Source organism: Pipistrellus hanaki, assembly GCF_964339955.1.
Source record: "Pipistrellus hanaki genome assembly, chromosome: 2".
NCBI lineage: Eukaryota > Metazoa > Chordata > Mammalia > Chiroptera > Vespertilionidae > Pipistrellus > Pipistrellus hanaki.
The window spans coordinates 12,782,796-12,805,864 of record NC_140504.1 but is presented as its reverse complement, the minus strand read 5'-3'; the positions used below and the strand labels follow the sequence as shown (position 1 = coordinate 12,805,864).

Sequence of the window (23,069 nt, the reverse complement as noted above, 5' to 3'; positions counted from 1 at the left end):
AGTCAAGGATCATTATATATATGAAAAGAAAACCAATGTATGAAAAATTGAAAGATTACAAAGGATTGAAAAACTTTATTGCCAATAATATGATTATTTTTTAAGCAGCATTACTTTTGAGGAGAATGAATTCATAGTAGAGAATTAAGGTTGGTAACCAATGAAGTTTGATATACCTAAGTCCTCTCATATTATTACTCTGCCAACTTTTTTTCAATGTCCCTTATATAGAAAAATAAGAAAACCTCTGATAATGGTGAAACAAAAGCCGAATGGAAGACTGTGAAGCTTGTGCTAATATAAATTGTGAATTATTTTTGCTATGAAGACATTCAGTATAAGAGAAATAATAACACACATTTTAAATTGAATTCATTTGCTTTTATTTGTAATAGTTTTAGTATCTTGACCATTTTCATGTTTTTAAATTGAATAGTTAAAATGATAAGGAGTATAAATTAATAACTTCTAAAATTAATATGTGTAATTACAAGAAGACTATCTTCATGAGATTTTTTTCCCATGTAGCTATGCAGTGTGTCTTACACAGAATTAAATATGGATGAAAACTACAAGTGCTCATGACTGATGACCATGCATAATGGTTTTGTTATAATTTTAGTCTTTTGTAATTCTCCAATAGTTTAGGGTAGTGTATAAATAAATCTGTATCCTACAGAAAAGATGAAGCCAAAATAGAAGGTAAGAGGATTATTGCAACATGGAAATATGGATAGTAAAATATATCCAAGAGAATCTATAAAGATTTAGAATCTATAAACCTTTAATTCAATCTAAATTAAAGATTTATCCCTAAGAAGTTTATGCTTTTCTCATACGCATGGAACAATTCAAGACACTGAAAATAGAAAGATGAATAAATGAGATTCTCTTTTGAACTCAGGGATTTCACAGTCTAGTTGGAAAGATGGACAATGACTCAGGTGGACTGTGATACGTTTGACAGCAGCAGTGTGCTTACAGAGCTTGATAAAATAGTGAAGAGGGGATTAAATTTGCCTGAGGGAAGCAGGAATGCCAGCTAGGCTGCACAGAGCATTCAGCTTGTAGAGAGCAAAGATGGCAATCTTCAAATTGCCCTTGTGCCTGAAAACTTTTTGCAACAGAGAGGCTCATGTTTCTATAGTTTGCAAAAGTAATAATGGATAAAATGAGACTATGAATCGAATAATTTCTATCACTGTATGCTGCGATAAAACGACTTTAAAATGTAAGATAGAAGCATATGTGATAAATATGCAGAATATTTTTCTGAAGAACATATTTTAAGTATTATAGTTCATACATATATATTTTAGGAAGGTAAGTTATTTCTATAGGTCATATCAAACAGCCTTACTTTTCCTTTAGTTTATATTCAGGGTGTTGTTGTTGTTATTGTTTTGTGCTATGAAAGGTTATAGAGGGCTAATTATCTTTCTGACACATTTGGATCTGATTCTTTTGAGCATGTTTAAATTTTTGCGGTGATCATAGTAACCCATATGGATTGAAATTTCTTAGCGGACTTGTGCTTAAATAGTAGGGCCACAGAAATGAAGACTTTCCTTATCTTAAATATATTATTTCTGAATAGGAAGTGATGTACATCATGGTTTGGCAAGAAAACACATTACCATGTAGCTTTCACTGGGAGATTCTTCGCAGTCACCTTTCTTTGATTACTTTCTAATCAGAGACTTTCTGGAAAAACTCATTTCTCTTGTAAGGAGAACATACTTTGAAAATTGAGACTTTTAAATGCATCCAAAAGAAGGGAACTATGCAACTTTTAACAACTACAATCTTTACTTTTCCTTTAGAATATTTATTTATTTATTTATTATTGATTATGGTCTCACATAATTGTCCTTATTCCCCCATTCCCATCCGAAACCCCTCCCAAGATATGCCCCCCCATCCTCCGCCCCTCCCCTCCCCCCTTGTCCATGGCCACCGGCTAGGCCCATATGTATGCACACAAGTCCTTTGGTTGATCTCTTCCCCTTACCCCCTTCCCCCCTTACTTTCCCTCTGAGGTTTGAGAGTCTGATTGCTGGTTCTCTTTCTCTGGGTCTGTTGTGTTGTTCATAATTTCCTCTAGATGTGTGAGATCATGTGATCCAAGAAATACCGTTGTAAGATCCTAAACTACAACAAGCCATAATGGTTATGGTGAGAGGCAAATGAATCAGTCTGTAGTGAGTTCCTTTCTGGGCCAACAGTTCTTTTGCGTCCCAATTTCAATGCCAGATAGTTCCTTATGTGTACATGCCAGCCATGATATTTCAGATCTGGTTGGTGGACAAATGGCTGCAATGCAGGTCCGCCCGTCTCTGGTATGGTCCTGGGCATCCTTCAGCAACCTGCGGCTGCTGCCTGCTGGTATGCTGAGGCGTCGTCAGCATCTTCCATCTCTGAATTGTGTCTCTTCTGTCTTCATGGCTGGAGCGCTTCTGTCTATTCCTTTCTGTTACAGGATTCCAGATGGTCTCAGAGTTGTTTTCTGAAAATATCCAAACATATTCTCGACCAAAAGTTAATAAAGGGATATTTTCTTTAAATTTTATTTGGGATTCTTTTCCATTTCCCCCCCGCCCCCAAATGATTTTCCCCTGGCTTGTTTTGTCACCATGTGTGTATTTTCATGGGTATCTTGCTATTAGCATTTCGACTGAAGGTTAATTTTCTAAAGCACAAATTTTTTAGATGTAAATTATTATCAGGATATATTTCCTTACATGATATTCTTCCACTGTCACCCCCCTTTTTACTTTAAATAATAGGAAACTTTTGGAAATTTTATACTGTAGTCTTGATAGCTTTTACATTTTAAGTTAGTTGCGCTTTAAAAGTAGAGAATTCTGGTCTGTAGTTTTCTTTGTGGGAAACTCTCTTAGTAATTGTAGTTAGAAATATTCTCATGACCCTAGGTAGTCTTAGTTATTAATAATCCTATTTCCTAGACTTTCCAGTATATTCAGTTGATATACAAATCTTTGCATATAAGTAGACTTATTTGAATTTATTTACTAACCCACAAATAAGTATTAAAGTAGAAATAAAAGAAATTATGTTTCTAAAGATGTATATATCACATTTACTATATTTATTTTGCTACTACTGCATACATAGCTACCTTCTTTTTTTTTTTCTTCCCAATGGGTATTCAGTTCTTTCAGCAACATTTATTGAAAAATCTGTCCTTCCAGATTTATTAACATAGACCTTAGTGGAAACCAACTGTGGGTCTATTTATAGACTCTATTGTGCTGTGTCAATCTCTATTTCTGTTATTTCAACACCTAACTGTCTGGATTTCAGTAGCTTTATATAAATTATTGGAATAGTTAATGCACTTTGTCTTACTCTGTTCCTTTTTAAAATTGTGGTGGCTATTCTAGGTCTTCCTCTTTCATTTAAATTTAGAATCTTCTTGACAATTTTTTAAAATGTATTTATTGAGTTCAGAGTGAGAAAGGGAGAAGGAGAGAGATATAGAAACATCAACGATGAAAAACTCATCAACCGACTGTCTCCTGCAAACCTCCTATGGCAGAAGAAGCTACAACCGGAGCATGTGCCCTGACCAGGAATCAAACAGTGACCTCCTGGTACATGGGTTGATGCTCAACCACTGAACGACACTAGCCAGATGACAATTTCTTAAAATAAAAATACCTACAGAGAATTTTGGAGGATTTTTCTTCCTCCAAAGATAAATTTGGAAATAATTAATATCATAGTAATGTTAATCCTTGCAATAAAAGATTATAGAATATTTCAATTTATTTGGATTTTCCTTCATTTCTCTCAGCTACTTTCTTTTCTATTTTAAATGTTTGGGTGTCACATATATTTTGTTAAACTTCTCCCTAAATATTTCAAGTTTTATATAACTATAGAAGATATTCTTATTACAGCAAAAGTATAATTGTTGCTGTTACATAGAAATACAAAGTTTTTACCTATTAATATGTTCTCTGCAAATATATTTACTTATTAATTATCATATTTTATAGGCTCAACTAAAATTATCTGTGAATTAGAAAGCTTTACCAATATTTATAGTGTTTTCTTTGGTCTTATTTATTTATTTTTTGCCTATTCAACTGCTTGGGAACTACACCACAAATGGAAATGGTAAGAAAAGACATCCTTGTGTTGTTCCTGATTATATGGAGAAACCATTCAGATTTCTCCATTAAATGTGTCACAGGCAGGTACTGGATAGATCCACTTTATCAGATTGAGGCAGTCTTCTATTCTTAGTCTGGTGAGATACTTTATTCTTAATGGATATTGAATTTTGTAAAAATAAAAAATAAAAAAAATTGGCATCTATATAGATGGCCAAATGGTTTTCCTCTTTTAATTTATAGTGTGGCAACTTGTATAGTTTAATGTCCATTGATAAATCCAACTTGGATAAAACATGCTACCTGTTTTATTTATTGTTGAATTTGAGTCGCTAATACTTTCTTTTCATTGTCATGTATATACATGACTGCACTATTGTTTTCTAGTATTTGGTATAGGAGTAATACTATTTTTACAAATTAGTTGGAAAGTGTTCTCTTTGTGTTTGTTTTCTTAAAGAATGTCCTAGTATATAAATTTGATGTTATTCTTTTTTTTTAAATAGTTGATAAAATTTGTAAGTTAAGTCTTTTATCTGGAGTTTTTCCTGTTGGAAAATTTATAAATATATTTATGTAATAATTGCGCCAGTTTTCTTGTGATAATATTCTTGTGCCAGTTTGGGTAGATTTTGACTTTGAAAGAAGTTAACTAGGCCCAACTGGTTTTGCTCAGTGGATAGAACATTGGCCTGCCACTGAAGGGTCCCAGGTTCAATTCTGGTCAAGGGCACATGCCTGGGTTGTGGGTTTGATCCCCAGTGGGTGGCATGAAGGAGTCAACCAATCAATGATTCTTTCTCATCATTGATGTTTCTATCTCTCTGTTCCTCTTCCTTCCCCTTTGAAATCAATTATATATATATAAAGAAAGAAGCTAGCTAGGATCATTAAGTTTATATCGTTATTTTTTAATATTAACAGTTAAACCAAAATGTTTACAATATTTTTATATCTGAAAAACTTTGTTATATTTAATTAACTCAAATATTTTCTAATTTTTAAAAAATTTATGGGCTATTCATAAGTATTTACTTAATTTAAAAATATTTGGATATTGCTAAATAGCTTTTCACTGTTTCTAGTCAATTTCCTTTGATTTAGAGAACATACATTGCATGATTTAGTTATATTAAACTTATTAAACTTGTTTGATGGCCTAATGTATTATTTATATTGGAAAAGATTAATTGTATACTTGGAAAGGATATTTACTCAACAATGATCAGTTATAGAGCATTATAAATGAGTTAATTTTAAGGTCAACTTTGATAATAGAATCATTCATATGTTCTAAATCCTTCTGTGTTTTTTTCCTCTGATTATAAAATATGTTTGCATGGTATTTTTACCCATGTTTATGTTTTTAAATATGGGTTTTTACTGTTTTCTGGCATGCATTGTTTTTGATGCAATATCAGTGATACTTCTATATTTGTTTGTTTGTGCATAAAATGACATTTTTTCTCCAGCTGCTCTTAATATCTTATCTTTATCATTGGTTTTCAGCAATACTGTTATGATGAACCTCAATGTGATTTTGAATATTTATTTTATTTAGCGTTTGATGATCTTTTATAATTAGTGGATTTGTATTTTTTAAAAATAAAATTTAGAATATTTCCACTATCTATATCTTCAAAAATGGTGTGCCCCCTTTTCTGGGGCTCTAACTTCATCTATGTTAGACTTCTTCATGGTAATCCATGGAACACTGATATTTTCCTTCTCTCCCTCCATCCCTCCTTCTCTCCTCCCCTCCCTCCCTTCCTCCTTCTCTCCCTACCTTCCTTCCTTCCTTTCTTTCTCTGTGATTCAGTTTGGAAATCTCTGTTACCATGTTTTCAAGTTAATTAACCTTTTCTTCCCCTGAAGTTTTTAATGTGTTAAACAAATCCTGTAAATATTTGGTTTATATAACTCTAGAGTTCCATTTGATTTTTTTCCTATAATTTTATGTTTTTTTCTTTATTATAATTTAAAGCATTGGGCATGCCAACTATTTCTGTTTTATTTGTCATTTGTATCTGTTCTATTGATATATTTTTCTTCTGGTTATGGATCACATTTTCATGATTCTTAATTAGTCTACTATTTTTGTTGTTGTTATTGTGTATTAGTCATTGTGAGTAACATAGTGTTTTGTTCCTTGATGTTGGTGTTGGCCCCTAAAAGGGATTGTGTTTTGCTAGAAAGAAAATCAATGTTGAAACTCTATTGAAAGGTATTTTTAGAGTGGAGTTTGAGGAAGCAGTAACCTAGAGCTAGTATAGCTCAACTTCAAAGTCTTGACCTTTATAGGATCCCCACTGAATGCTCAAGTTATTCAAGAAATCACTCTGCTTTGTTCAGACTTGGAATCTCTCAGCCTGTGAGTTGTGGTGGTTTTGAGCTTCATTTCCCATTAGTTATTCTTTTCCTCTGAAAGGTTATCTTAGCATTGAATAAAAGACTCAAGGGGACACTTTTGTAGATGTCTGGAGCTCCTTATCTGTGTAGCCTCCTATTCACCAGTACTCTGACACAATTTTTGGTAACCTACCTCCTCTGAACTTGACTGTCTGTCTCCAGAGCTCACAGAAACCCCTGTTTTGACCCCTCCCTGTACCAATATCTAGTAAATACCTTCAGGCAGAAAGGCAAGGTGATCATGGGTCTCATCTGACTATTTCCCAATTCTCAAGTTTTAATGTTCTGTTCAATTCCAAAAACCTTACATTATTTTTCTATTTTTAAGTTGTTTAAATGAGAGGGCTTATTGAAAACTAATTATACCATCAGAGTCAGCGATGGAGAGTCTACCACTCTCTAGCCCTTTAAAAAAATTAAATAGTACATTCTTAATGAAATTATTTCACATTCTTTATTATTCTTTTACTCTGTAACATAGTTTCCTTATCATTTAGTATGATATTCTGAGATCTTAGTTTACATGTCACTTTATTCTTCAAGGGAGCTTTCTAAAATCTCTGTGTTCCCATGTCCTCTTTATTTGATGCTTTTTTCATTGTGCATGTACTGTTCTGTGCTATGTTTATTTCCCATTTATTTGTTCATACACATAACTGGAGAGTATGCCCCAAGGAATGAAATATTAGCCCCATAAATATGAATAATTAAGTTCAAGTTGGAGGAAAGATAAATCAATTTCAAGTTAGGAAAGAAAAAGTGTGACTCCTGTTATACATGACTGAGTGTAAGCAATTGGAATGGGAAGGAACCGCGTTATAGACATGGCGGACTATATGAATAAAGGTACAGACATTTGAAAATAACTTAGTGAATATTAATATAACTTTAGCAAAATATAAATGATATTGATTAACATAGTGACAATTGAAAAATCATATTTAACCCATCAGAAGCTTTCAGCAAGAGACTGATGAATTCATGTACTCTGGCAGTACGGTAAAAGTAAAGTAAATAAAATCAATGGAAGCTGTTTAAGTAGCAAAGCCAAGCTATAATGCCCAATGGATATCTGAGATTGAGGGAGGTGGAATATTTAAAGTATATTCCTAGTTTTATTTTTCTTGCCTAATTTATTTTATTCTGTTAACTGAGATAATACATGAGAACAGACTTGAGAGGAAGAGATTATATAATTTTTAGCATGTATGGTTAGAGATTCATGAGCCAAGTTCAGGTAGATATGTCTGTTCTTCACTTGGTTCTGGCTTCTCAAGGTAACAAAATGTATAGGAGATAGAAGAACAAGGTGGATATCACCACAAATAAACAATTACTCAATTTCATGTGAAGGAATTATATGGATACAATGACTCATTTTGCCTAGCATGTCAAATATATGACAAAAGGGAACATTTTTATTTAATAAAAAGTTCATGCACTTTGCCAACAATGCAAAATGTGGATGTTGGTAATGTTTTGTACAGACTAACTCTAAAATATATTTCAGGGAAATTGAATATTGATGGCACCATATATTATAATTTAATTAGGTATAAGGATGGCATAGTGATTCCATTAAAAAAGAGGTCTGTATCAATAAGAGAATCTTATGAAATTATGAATCTAATGAGCAAATGGGATAATATTAGATTGTTTAAAATACTATACCAAAAGTCAGCCAAGGAAAGAGATATAACAAAAGTGAAAAAATATCATTCTTAAAGCTACATTTTGTACCTTTGTGTTTGACAATTTCTATGATGTTAAAAATGAAGTGTGCCATTCAAAAAATGTTATAGATTGAATATATGTTCCATTCTATGTTCCATTTTAAAGCTTATATATATATATATATATATATATATATATATATATATATATATATATAAAGAATGGAAGAGCAAGCAAAAGACTGAGAGAAATATCAAATATCAATGTGAGAAAAACATATCCATTAGTTGCTTCCTACACGTGCCCAGACAGGAGCCTGCAACCACTTGCCTTTGACCTAAATCGAACCCCAGGACCCTTCAGTCCACAGGCTGATGCTCTATCCACTGAGCAAACAGGCTGGGGTTGGTCTTGTGTTCTAACTAGTTAACCAAGATACCTATGTAACATATTATTCTCTCTCTCTTATTTTCAACTCTTGGTTAAATAAATGATGTATTGGAGATATGAAATCCGGATGTTTACTTTAGCTTTAATATATGGCATGAGCTCCTTTTTAAAAAGTAAGATCTTCAAATTGATAAAATTGTAATAGAAGTGATAATAATATGCAAACTATTTCTAACAACTTCGAATCATTTAAACATGAGTCTTATAATTGCAACACAATTTAGTTTGGTTAGCTTCTTCATAAACTAAATCTGGTACTGCTTCATTCCTGCACAAGACAGGGACAATTTTATTTTTAATAATTTTAAAAATTATTTTAAACCCAAATGAAAATGTATGAAATAAGGAAGAAGACCTTAGGAAACACTTTTTAAAATTAGTTTGAAAACACTTAATGATTAGCCTAGTTTAACTTGGCATTCAGAGCCACTATCATAACTCTCCATTTGTGTATGCAAAAGCCCTTCTTGCTTATTTGGGTCCTTGTTAGTGAGATGGTAGTAAGCAGCACACTCTGCTTCCTGCCCCTGATTCAATATCTGGAATATTGTTCAGAGATCATCTCTATTCATATTCAAATATCCATTAATCTTGTAAGCACACATACACAAGAATGTTAAAATAAAAATGTAATTGCTATTATGACATGCTTGTTCTGTACGACTTTGGTGTCTTATGATGAAGAACAAAATGTTTTTTTCTTTTGTTTGACAACAGAGACAAACCAAAAATAAGGTAAATTCCAAGTTAGTAGGTATTTAAATTCTGAAGAAGTAAATTTATTCTGTACTCACAAAAACACCTTTGATGAGGCAGTGCGTAATATATTCAGCAAGAACAACAATATTTTGACATGAAATCAGTAAATGTTTGCCCTCCCTATTTGGGTCTGAATATATGGAGAATATATGACAATACAACTGTAGTATAGCTAGCTAGTCAGTATTTGCTCCATAATCATATGAAAGTGATATTTTTTGTCTGTGTGTTTCTTTGCCTGTAGTAAACATCAAGTCATAACTCTGGAAGTCAGGTGTAGAAAGAAAAGATAGGTAGATAGGTATATAGATGATAGCTAGCTAGCTAGCTAGCTAGCTAGCTAGATTATAGATACATACATACATACATACATAGATATACATAGATAGATATGCTTATATGTATACATACACAGATATAGGTATAAGTGTAGATGAGTCTGTATTATTGATATGTTTTATATTATCTAGATGGTATTTCTTCATTGATATTCTTCCAGAAACAGAGAAAATGAGCAGAGAACAACTGAACTTATAAAAATGAATGAAACATGTCTTCCAGAAACCATAACCATAGCTGTATACAAAGCTGTGATTATGCTGCTGCTGAAATTTATATCCTGACAAAAAAACATAAGAAAATCTGATCCAGGGTTGGTTAAGAAAATTGCATCTGTCTTAATAAGGATGTAATGTCTTCCTTCATTGTCTTAGTTCCATCTCTCTCTCTTCTCTCAAGGTTGCCTTGTATCTCTTGTTTGTATCGAAATTCAACTATTACCCGTAGAAATATCCAGGTTCCTGCACCTGCAGTTTTTCAGTTCACCGCATAGGAGCAGCTGTATTCCCACAGATTCTCCTCTCTCCCCCCGCTTTTCTCTAATAGACTCTGTAACATGCCTGGCACATGTTTCTTATTCCCATGGCATGGCTTCTCTGTTCATCTGTGCATTCATAGCTATATTTTCTACTCAACTGGTGTGTCACTGCTGCATTAATAGAAAGGGACTCTATCCTGCCCTGGATTTTGGCAGGAAGAGTAATTCCCCACTTGGATCTGAGCTAAAATTAGCCTCCACGTTTGGTGGAAATATGACCACCTTTTTATGTCTTATGCAATACCATTGCCTAGTGTTTCCCCCTGGCTGCCACACTGTGTGGGTTACTCTTAACTATGTTTTACACACATTGTATAGATTTCAATAGCTCTAAAAATTGTGAAAAATTTTTATACCTTCACAAATTATTTTGGACACAGGATAGTTGGTAGTCTGGAATATGCCATGGACGTTTATGATCATAAAGCAATTAGATATTTAAATTTTTATAAATGAATCATATTCACTATATGAAGGGAGAGGATTAAGTGCATTACCCTTTGTAATGTGTTCCCTGATATAAAAACCTTGAGGATGAGAACTTGCTCTTTATGGGATCATCTGTGTTTTGAAAAAGGATTCTTATAAAACATGCTGCCAGGACTTGCAGCTGCAAGACATACAGATCTCCTACAGTTTCTACTTGTGCTGGGGCAGGTGAAGGTAAGAAGCACCCGCGTTAGACAAAACTGCAAAGTGTTTGAAGTTTTGTTGTTGCTCTTGTTTGAGTTCTAGTGTTCCACATGCTGTGGAGCAACTTCATCCATTTGCAGCAAAGACTTGAATGTGCACCTCATTCTCTCTGACATAAAAGATACTTATATTTCTTACACAAATACCAAAGCATTTAGGTGAAAGCTTTGGACACTGAACTCAGCTGGATCTGGCCTTGAATCTCAGCTCTGAAACTTATTAGTGATGTCATTTTTGCAAATCTGACCTCATTTTATTTTCATTTATTAGTTCAAAAATTATTAAACTGTTCTATGAATAGTATAAAGTACTGGCAAGCCAAGTTTCTTAGATTATAAAAATTAAAAATAATAATTCATATAGAACAATGAATAAAATGTATAGTATATAGAATTTGATCAATATTATTTAGATTCCCTTATCTTTTATGTTAATCTAAAATTGATTACACTTTAAAGCTCATTCACATAATTTTACATGCACACATATAGGTGTATGTATATATAGTGTGTGTATATATAGTGTGTATTACTATAGGTTTTCAAATTTTACCATGTGGATGTTTTGTGAAGTGAAAAATAATATAGGTGTATTTAGATATTTAAAAAATTTCACTGTAATATGAGTTGGACTGAATGAGTTATATATACAAGGAAGGAAAGAACTGATGGTTTCCTTTACCATTTCTCCTTCATAGTCCTCTAACTATATGCATAGTTTAAATTGTGTAATAGATGAAATTGTGATATATTTTTATTTAATTTTTATAATGTGAATATTTAGTGTCATCATATAATGAAAGGAAAGTTATATAGTGAATGAGAGTTTAAAATAGGCATAGAGATACAATAGCTTACTTAGAAATATTACAGATCTATCTAGTTCTATGACATACTATTTGATATAAATGTCATTTCCTTATAGCAAAGAAATAAATAAATGTAAGTATATTACTATTAAGAATTTTACAAAATTTAATTTCTAGGGAGTATGCTAGATTTAACAAGGGCTATTTTATTAAATATATATATATATATCCTATAACAATATTCTAAAATCCTACAATTGTTTTTAAAATCTTTAATTTTAAAGGAGTCCTAAAATTAGTCGAATAAAATTTAAATGTGAAAAGATTTAGGAATTCTATAGCATCATCATTATCAGTAAAATTAAGTAAATACTATCTGTTTGATTATTTCTGAATTTATTACTTTTTTCTTTTTAAAATTTTAACACCATATTAGGTAATTATATATTCAAAAGAATATTGGATTAGGTAATTGATTGTGAAATGACAATATGATTTTATTATATAAGATATCTTCATTCCACATATATAATGAAGTAAAAAATGAGGTTCCAAACTCTTTATTTTTTAATCTTGATTTGCACTGATAGTGTGTTCTAATTATTTGTTTAATTATTGAGTCTTGATGTATATTATATTTGATTAAGCACTGAAGCACAGAACAATACTGGAAAGATTTTTTATTCAGTTTATTAAGTAAAATTATTTTGGCCACAAATGCATAAAATCACTTTATGCTGTAACAAAGAAGTTCCTGAGATTCTGATTGAGAAGTTTGTTTAACCTATCAACCTATATATGGATTTTTATTTTTTTTTTATTATTTTTAAATTTATATTTATTATTTAAAATATTACAGATATCCCCTTTGCATCCCTGTTTCTCCCTTCTCCTCTTTTCCTCCTGCAGGCCTTTACTACTCCTTTGACTATGTCCATGAGTTATGCATATATGCAAATAAGTTATTTGGTTAATCTCTCCCCACCCACTCACCCACCCCTACCTTAGCTCAGCTTCATTACAAAACACAGAGATAAATTTTTCTATAAATTAATTTATACAAGAAAAGGCTTCATCACTGAAATTATAACATAAATTGTAATTTATTAGGTAGAAAAAGAAGATATATTCTTAACACGAAAAGAATATATTATAAATAATATGCCTATAAACTTTTGCTGCTTTTATTGGTATGATTTTCATTCATTTGTTAAAAAATATTTATTAATCACTTATGATGTCAAATTTAAAGTGATTTGTTGAGTTGTTTTTATTGTATTCAAAGCAGATGATCACTAAAAGTTTATTTCAGATGAAAGCCCACCATAGTGGATTTATAGCCATCTCATAATTGGAGAGTGTTGAGTGAGTTAAGCTATTGCAGTGCACACCACACACACACCGCATACACACACATACACATATAAAACAATGTATACTGTATATGTTAGCAAGAGCCAAATATAAACATGAAGAGCTAGAGAACTAGAGGTAGACCCATTAACTAATTGAAAATTAATGTATATAGGACCAGGGACTGTCAAATGAACAAAGATTTTGATTTAGTCCAAATCAAGTTACATTCTAGTTCTACATAATGGAATCATTGCCCTATAGCATGTTCAATTGTATTCTTCTTTTCTTCTTCTTTTTTCTTTTTTAGTTTAAATACTATTTTGAAATAGTTTAAATACTATTTTTATTTAGTATTTAGTAATAGTATTTAGTTTAAATACTATTTTGAAAATAGTATTTCAGAAATACTATTTTGAAATAGTTTAAATACTATTTTGAATTTTATAGTCAGTTTGAGGATTTCCTACCAACTTAGACAACTTAGGGTGCACCTGAAAAACTATTTCTCTTTAGCATTAATATATGTGTTTATAAGTTTGGAAAAAAATAAAATTTACTGTATAAATTATATATTTAGGATACATGTTTTAAATGTTTGGCCACCATTCTGTTTCAGCCCCAACTGGAAGTAGTGTAGACCCACAAGTTAAGACCTCAGTGCTTCTCAAGACTGCCTTCACTCCAGCCACAAAAGGGTCCCAGGCAACCTTGAGTGACTAGATTCAAGTTTAAGGATTCATTCCAGGCCTTCCACTGGTTTTACAATTTGCTATTGTAGAATAACTCCATACTCAGAAAAGTGCTCTACTTAACATTACAATTTAAAAAAAAATGTATCTTTATTGTTGAAAATATTGCAGATATTCGCTTTCTTCCCCCATTGATCCCTTCCATCCCACATCTGTCTCCCTCCCGGGCCTTCACTACACTATTTGTCCGTGTCTGGGTTATGCATATCTATAATAATAAAAGCGTAATATGCTAATTAGATCAGACTGATGAACGACCTTCCAGATGTCCTTCCAGATGAACCTGTGGCTCCAAGGGCTGAGGCAAGCCACTGTGGCTGCCAGGGCTAAGCTCCGTGCATGGATTTTGTGCATTGGGCCTCGTATGCATATAAATTCTTGGGTTAATCTTTCTTTAGTTCCCCTGCTTTCGTCCACCCCACCAGAAGAGCTTAATGAGACACATAGAGATATATAGAATGAGGTCCAGGAGAGTACCACAGAGGGGTGTCCAGGAGAGTATCACAGAGGGGGGTCTAGGAGAGTACCACAGAGGAGGGGCCAGGAGAGTACCACAGAGGGAGGTCCACAGAGGGGGGTTCCAGTATAGAACCAAATACAAAATTTTGATGCCTCTTCTAGTGGAATTAAGGCTCATCACCATCCTAACACAACAGTGCATTCACTAACCAGGAAGCTTCTCTAAGGTCCAGGGTTTGTATTAGGGTTTCCTTACAGAGGCATATTGGTTAGATCATTGGGAAGGAACTTAATATTTAGCCTTCTTCCCTTCCTTGGAGAAGTATTACTGTCTCACATCCTACAGCTTTCTAGGATCTTACCATTGCAACTTCATTAGCATGAATTATCAGATGTGATCTAAGGAACTCGTGAATAACAAAGATGCTCCTCATAATTGTGAAATTTCAAGAGTTAGAACCTTCCTCCCAGGTACAAGGGGTGAAGGCTAGTGTGACTGCATTATACAGTAGGTTGGCCAGTTTTAGCATATTTAAATTCAAAGCCATATGCCTGAGGATTACAAGTATGTAGTACTTGGGGACAGTTTAGACAATTTTGGAATAATTTGCTTCGTAAGATATCATGATGGGATATATATAATGAGTTAAAAATATTTTATTTCTCATTTATTTTCCATTCACTCTCAAAATGATTTAGATTTTGTCTGAGGAAATCTATGACTAGAATCTCATTGTGTGTCTCACTGAATTTATGATCATATATTTGGATATATTTATTATAATATTCACATTTGCATCTTCAGATTTGCCTTACTCTACATTAAGAAAACTGTTACTCCACATCCAATTAAGAAGCAAATTCAAAAAATGATTTATTTGCATAGATATTCATCTTTAACACATTTGAAATATGTCATATTTCATAAAATAAAATTCTAGGATATGATTTTAGAACCATTACATTTAATGAATGGCAACTCTACATGTAAGTTAAGACAAATATTCTTTCTGTGTAATGGAAAAATATGGGTCACGGGTCTTAAAAATATACATGCAGCAAAGAGATGAATGTTTGCCGATGTACCAGATTATAAATATTCATCAGCTGTTGTGCTTAAAACTTTGTTTAAATATCAGTTTAGAAAATTACTAGTATAAAATACCACAATTTGCCTATCACTATAGACTTTTAAGGGGAATGGTGTATTAGTTCAGAACTAGATATTAGTTCAGAAGAAAATCTGGATGAAAACGAAAGGTCTTCTCAAGTTCACACTTTCCCCTCTTCACATTTAGTGAAAATGCCCACATTTTTCATTACTGTATCCAAGTCTTACATTTGGCATATATACTTAAATGATTATAACCATGAAAAAGAAGAAAAAGAAAAAAAACAAAAAACCCATGGGTAATGATTGACATGTTTCAAGATACAGAGGAAATACTGCTAGAAAGCAAGTAATTGTTATTTCTAAATGTTACCAGCACCCATGCCATTCTGAAATGTATCTTTTCTTTGTGAAGAAACCAGGTTGGAACCGTGGAAAAGTGTCACGAATAAGTAGTTTCACTTTGTGATGTGGGAGAGACTTGGCAGTGCCTGCGAGGAGATTAAACTGCTTTCATGAAGAGATAAAAAAGTGAAGTCCCAATTGCTGACTCAGTCCTTGTACTTAAAATAATGAAGTCTCCAATTAGCATATCCTTTCATCCTCTTTCTTACATAGTGATGTGGAAGCAAAAAAATGAGAGACATTTATAGAATCATATATTTCTGTCCTTGATGGGTGGCATTGGATTAATGATGTCCTGGGTCCAGACGAAGAAATAAGCTCAGCAATTCCCCTGAAGAAGCTCACACTCCAGTGAAAGCGAAGATGAATACATCATTGTCTGCGGTGACAGCCATAATTGAGGCCAGCGCTTACCTGTGGAGAGAGCAGGATTGAAGGACTTCAAAGGCCTCCTTCCTCTTTAAGAATGCAGCTCCTCTGTCTGGTCCCTTGACTCTGATACTTGTGTTGGGTTAATCACCCCTCTTTTCTCTTAAAGACATGGGGACTTGAAAAGTGCTGTTTAAAGATTTTAAGCTTTCTCTCTCATGCACACCATCCTCAAAAATAAATTAAATAAATAAATAAATAAATAAATGCACAAACATATTCCACCAACCCAACATCCTCAGATATTTTTATAGTTTGCTTTCTTTTTTTCTTCGCTTCGGATATTATTCTTATGTTCAGAACACTTCATTGTTCTGCTCCATGTGTTGTTGTTGTGTGTGTGCTGCTTGACATAATATACATTAGGAAGCATCACTATTTTGATTTTTTTAAGTATCTTTCTCTAGTGTTCCCAACACGAAATTATACTAATAGCTTTTTATTTGTTTGTTTGTTTTCGTTATTTTTGGATGAGTGTTAGCAAACACAAAAAAATCTTATATTACAAGACATGATGGAGAAATTATATATATTACTGGTACTCATACTTTATAAAGATAAAAAAGCTGAGGCCAGATGAATTCAGGTAATGAAAAGATTGCAAATCTAGTAAATGCTAAGACTGAGATATGAACCTGATATTCTGCCCTTAGAGACATCTGATCTAGCTCTTAATTAATGAACAAACTGAGACAAAGCAGATGTAGGTAAATAAGAGACTTCACACCATTCAGGGGTCCTCAAACTTTTTAAAGTGGGGGCCAGATCACGGTCCCTCAGAGAGCTGGAGGGCTGGACTATATGAACTACTAATTCCTACTGTTAACACCTCGGCTGCGCTCACTGCCCAAAAAACCTGGCGGGCCGGATCAGACTCCTCTGCGGGCTGCATGTGGCCCGCGGGCCGTAGTTTGAAGACCCCTGTGCCTTATGAACTTGACTTTTACTCAGAGTCTGTGGGCTGGCTCTTCATTGGCAGTGGTGCCAGATAGTGTCCTAATGAGGGTCCTCATGACTCCTGTTTTCCCCTGGTCCAACACCTCTAGATTGGATTAATGCAGTGAATGAAAACTAAAAGTGTTTCCTGGAATTCCCATCAGTGTCCTCCGAGTCATAGCTGACCAGCACCCCAGGACCCAGAACCCTACTTAGATTTAAGCAACAGTGGGCTGTTGCCACCAGGTGGCGCCAAATTCAACCAGAAATGGAGAAACCTGTTATTATCCAGAAGAGCCCTCTATCTAGGCAAGTTCAGCTTTATCATTTTTGCAGTTGGTTAGTTTACAGTAGTGAGATCTTCTATTTTATTTATTTTTTTACTCCACACATCCTGTTGTGGTGGAGTTTTCTATACATTGGGTTGAAATTAAAAAAAAAAATTCTGAAAAGAGAATATGAAGATTTGATGGATGATTACAAATACTTTTAAGAAAAAACTATATTTGGCCTATCTGAGACTTGAAAGGACATTTGAAAGGTATTACTTTTACATATAAAATTATCGAATTCCCCTTGTAATAACTACATGAAAAGAACGTAGAGATATTGTCTGAACCTCTCTAATGAGAAGTACAATTCCCAAGGACTTACCTGTGCCTTCTTTGGTCAAATGAAAGTTAGAAAGTGCTTTTCTAAAAGCCAAAATCTATATTTTTATAACTTTTCTTTATTGTGTTTTTCCTTAATGCTTCATGGATTTCCAAGCAGTTGCTTGTCCTTCACCATGCTGCATATCTTTCTAAAAAATTTGTGTGGCAGAATAGAATATTTCTAATTAGTTACACTCTTCATGCTTGAGTTTCATTTTATCAAGTTATAGTGATACAAGTATAAAAAGTGTTTCCTTTGCCATAACATGTTAAATACTTCACTTTAGTTTTCTTATTGCTCACTGATGCTCTTAGTTTAATTATCCATTTTTTTGTCTTTCTTTTTTCTTATCTGACTAATCTCTATATAAAGTGTTCTTATTTGGGAGAAGAGAGTAAATTGGAGAGAAGAGATTATAGACGAGTGAGTGGGAATTAAAGTGTATCTTTTTATCTAGTTTTTAAAGAAGCCTGCCAATTTTACCTAAGACAGCAGTAACATCAGATCCTCGAAAAATTTTAGTCAAGATTAGACAATATATTTTGAAATGGAAAAAGGGCATTTTCCAAAAGAGGTAGAGTTAATTTTACATGTGACATGATTATTTGTTTTTAGAGAATTTAAAAGATATTACACATACAATATACTGTCCTTAAAAATCTTTTGAGCTTTCATGTTTGAAAAGCAAAAGAAAAGAAACAGTAAAACTTAGAACCATGGTCGGCAAACTGTGGCTCGAAAGCCACATGAGGCACTTTGGCCCTTTGAGTGTGGCTCTTCCACAAAATATCACAGCCTGGGCAAGTCTATTTTGAAGAAGTGGCATTAGAATAAGTTTAAGTTTAAAAAATTTGGCTCTCAAAAGAAATTTCAATTGTAGTACTGTTGATATTTGGCTTCGTTGACTAATGAGTTTGCCTACCACTGACTTAGAGCAATAATCAATGAAACTGAAAACAAGGAATCAATAGAGATGATCAACAAAATCTAAAGCTGTTTTTATAAATATATATAAAAAGAAAAAAGGAGAGAAAATACAAATTACCAACATCACTTCAGATACCATGGAAATTAAAAGGATAATAAGGAAGAACTATGAACAACTCTATAATCACATGTTTGATAACCTTGATAAAATGGACCAATTTCATTTAAATAAAATATTAGCAAATTGAATCCAACAATGTCTATATGAAATTATACACCTTAACCAAGTGACATTTATCCTAGATATGCAAAGCTGATACATTTTAAAAAGAAATTTATAGAATTCATCATATCACCTGCTAAAGAACATCACATGATTAAATATAGATATGGAAAAGTATTTGACAAAATTCAGTCCACACTAATGATTTAAAACTCTCTGCAAACTAGTAATAGAGAGGCATTTCTTCAACTTGATAAAGAACATATGCAGAAACCCTATAGCTAACTTCATAGAAATTGGTAGGGAAACTTGAAGCTTTCCCACCAAGATCACGAACAAGGCAAAGATGACCCTTCTTACCCTTGCTTTTTGACATTATACTAGAAGTCCTACCTCATCCAATAATATAGAAGGGAAAGTAAAAGGTATACAGTTTGAAAAGGAAGATATAAAACTCTTCTCAGAGTACATAATCATCTATGTAAAAATTGAAAAGACTTGACAAAAAATACTTATCGAACTAATAGTTGATAATAGATTACAGAATACAAAGTTTAAGTACAAAAGTCAATTGCTTTTCTATACCAACAATGAACAAATGGGATTTGAAATTAAAAATACATTATCTATACAACAGTAAAAAAAAAAAAAAAAAAAAAAAAAAGTAAGAAATACTGCCCTTAATGGTTTGGCTCAGTGAATAGAGCATTGGCCTGCAGCCTGAAGAGTCCCAGGTTCGATTCTGGTCAAGGGCATGTATCTTGGTTGTGGGCATATCCCCAGTGGAAGGCGTGCAGGAGGCAGCTGAATGATGTTTCTTTCTCATCAATGTTTCTAAATCTCTATCCCTCTCCCTTCCTCTCTGTAATAAAATATATATTTTTAAAAAATTAAATACTTTCATATAAATCAAATAAAATATGTATATGCTCCATAGGAGGAAAACTACAAAACACTAATAAAATGTGTCAAAGAACAATAAAATAAATGGAGATATTCTATATTCACGGATGGGAAGAATCAATACAAGATGTCAGTTCTTTGCAACTTGATCTAAAGAGTCAACACAATTCTAATGAAAACCCTGGAAAATTATTTTATGAATTTTGACAAGCTAGTAGTAAAGTTTATATGGTGAGGCAAAACACCTAGCATAGCCAACTCCATCTTGAAGGAAAAGAACAAGGTTGGAGGACTAATACAACTTCCAATAAAGCCACAGTAATAAAATAGTGTGGTATTTAGTGACAGAATACACAAAGAGATCACTGGAACAGGGTAAAAAGACTAGAACTAGTTCCATAGAAATAGGAGTTAACTGTTCTTTGACATGGGAGCAGAGGCAATGCAATTGAGCAAATATAACCTTTTCCATAAATAGTGGAACATCGACATACACAAAGTGAATCCAGAAACAGACTTTATCCTAAAAAATATTAACTCGAAGTGGAACATAGACGTAAATGTAAAATGTAAAACTATAAAACTCCTAGAAGATAAAATAGGAGAAAACCAACATGGCTTTGGTTAGGGCAATGACTTTTGGACACACACCAAATACACAATCCATGATAGAATTAATAAGCTAGATTTCATTGAAATAAAAATAAAAACCCTTTACTCTACAAAAGACACTGTCAAGATAATGAGAAGACCAGGCACAGACTTGGAGAAAGTATTTGCAAAAACACGATTGACAAAGGACATTACCTAAAATGTACAAAGGATTTTTAAAACAACAATAAGGAAATGAACAATCTGATTTTTAAAAAGTGGGCAGAAGACATACACCTACCTCATCAATGAAGATGTACAGGTGGTAAGTAAGATTATTGTTACTAGGGAAATGCAAATTAAAAAAATGAGATACCACTACACACCTATTAGTGTGGCCAAAAGTCAAAACACTACTACCAAATGTTGGTGAGGATGTTGCCATATGATCCATCATTCACACCCCTTACTATTTATACAAATTAATTAAAAACTCATATCCACACAAAAACTTGAACATGAATGTGTATAGCGGCTTCCTTCGTAATTGACAAAGCTTAGAAGTGATCAAGGTACTCTGGTATTTTCAAACAATGGAGTATGACTCATTATAAAAATAAATAAATGAACTATCAAGACGTGGAAAGACATGGAGGAAACTTAAATACATGTTGCCTAGTGAAAGAAGGGAACATGAAAAGGCTACATATATGTATTCTTCCAATTATGTTATATTTTGGAAAACAGCAAAACTATGGAGGTGGTAAAAAGATCATTGGTTGCTAGAGGTTACAGGGGAGAGAGGCATGAAGAGGCGAGGCACAGAGAAATTTTAGGGCAGTGAATCTATTTAGTATAATACTGTAATGATGGATACATGTATATTTGTCAAAAACCAAGAGAGAACTCTAAAGTAAGCTATGGATTTTGGGAGATTATGTTTCAATGTAAGTTCATTGATACAAATACACCACTGAGGAGGGAGATATTAACCTTGGGGGCAGTTGTGTGTGTCTGTGGGAAAGGGGTATATGGGAACTCCCCGTACTTTCCACTCAGTTTTGTTGTGAACCTAAATCTGCTCTAAAATCAAGTTTATTGATTTAAGAAAATCTTATGAAAGCAGTTACACACTTCTTTCTTTTATGTGAAGGCTACTTGGACACACATTTCAGCTTTGAAAATTGATATGGCAATAGATTACATGGTCAATTAGACAAGGGTGTGGTAATACATTTATAATGTGACACTTTCAGCCTCGGGTGTGATTAATAACCGTGCATTAAACATTGGCTGAGGAATCTCACTTGATAATGGTCATGAGGATATTACTATTTGAACAGGGGTCTAAACTAGAGGAAGGATTTGTGTATGTTTTCTTAGATAACTACTTTAGATGCCTGCCCTGCAATGCCAAGTAAATGATTAGTCGTTAGTAATAGTAAAATAGTGATTAAAAACCAAACTGTAATGAGCATTCTATGTGTGCCATACATTTGTAGTAAAAGACACCACATGAATAATCATATTTTACCTTTTAACCAGTGGCCTGATGCACGAATCTGGGTAGATTGAAAGGGAATTAATTAGAAGAAATATTTTAATATCACCATTTGCCCTTTCTCTATAATAGAAGTGTCAGAGATGAAAGAAAATTGGAAAAATGTATATGAAAGTAATATGTAAATTTGTTAATAAACAATAACAACATGACGTAACAACAAACGCATGATATAAAAACAATAAAAAACATGATATAAAACAACATTGATACAAACAATGACTGATAAACTGAATAAACTTATTCTAATATCTCTCTGTATACCATATGAAGAGTAAAAACACAACGGCCGATTTCACAAGGGATGGGACTCCCGCTGCCCTGCTGTCTGGGTCCTGGGTGCGGGTGAATGGGATTCCTGGCTGTCAGCCCTCTGACAGCCAGCGAGCTGACCAATGTCCTATCAGATATGGGTGCTGTGTGCTTTTTTCCTCGTCTCTTCCCTCTTGTCATAGTGGCGTAAGCACTGGGAGGGGAAAGTCCTGGATTCAATAAAGAAATTCAAGAGGAAAAGAGGGTCTTTACAAAACAAAAATAATGCCATTGCACCTTCAAGCACCCTCTGGCATATCCACATATCATCCCTTAAGACTATTTTAACAACCAAGTAGAATACTTTTGCAAGTATGTTTCAAAATCATCTTAATGGTTATAAGAAAGCTATCTTCAGCAATTATGGGAGTCCTGGAAGTATTGCTTTTTTTACTTTGTGGATTTTATAGAAGATTCGCTCCTTGACCATGGTGGGTACTCAATAGATGTCTATTTTATTGGCCTTGGAAGTTGTCAGAAGGAAACACACAGCACCTAATAGTAACTCTGAGGTGGGTGTCCCTAACCCCTTTGGGGATTTGATATTCTGCTGTGGGAGGGGGGGAGGAAAGAGCCAATGTAACATCTAGAATGAAGATTACATGTACGGTCTTATCAAAGCCCAGGGAGAAAGTTAAGTCTTT

General features: G+C 33.3%; 1 protein-coding gene and 1 long non-coding RNA gene across 3 annotated transcripts in view; one reads left to right on the top strand and one right to left on the bottom strand.

Moving 5' to 3' along the window:
• NCAM2 (neural cell adhesion molecule 2) overlaps positions 1–23,069 on the top strand; it is a 381,172-nt gene that overhangs the window by 100,105 nt on the left and 257,998 nt on the right. The gene's annotated exons all lie outside the window — the stretch shown is intronic.
• The window catches only part of LOC311617695, a 60,226-nt gene continuing 52,814 nt past the window's right edge, over positions 15,658–23,069 (bottom strand). The window contains exon 4 of the long non-coding RNA XR_014794156.1: positions 15,658–16,303. This is a non-coding gene — a long non-coding RNA (uncharacterized lncRNA). The remainder of the gene's footprint in view (positions 16,304–23,069) is intronic.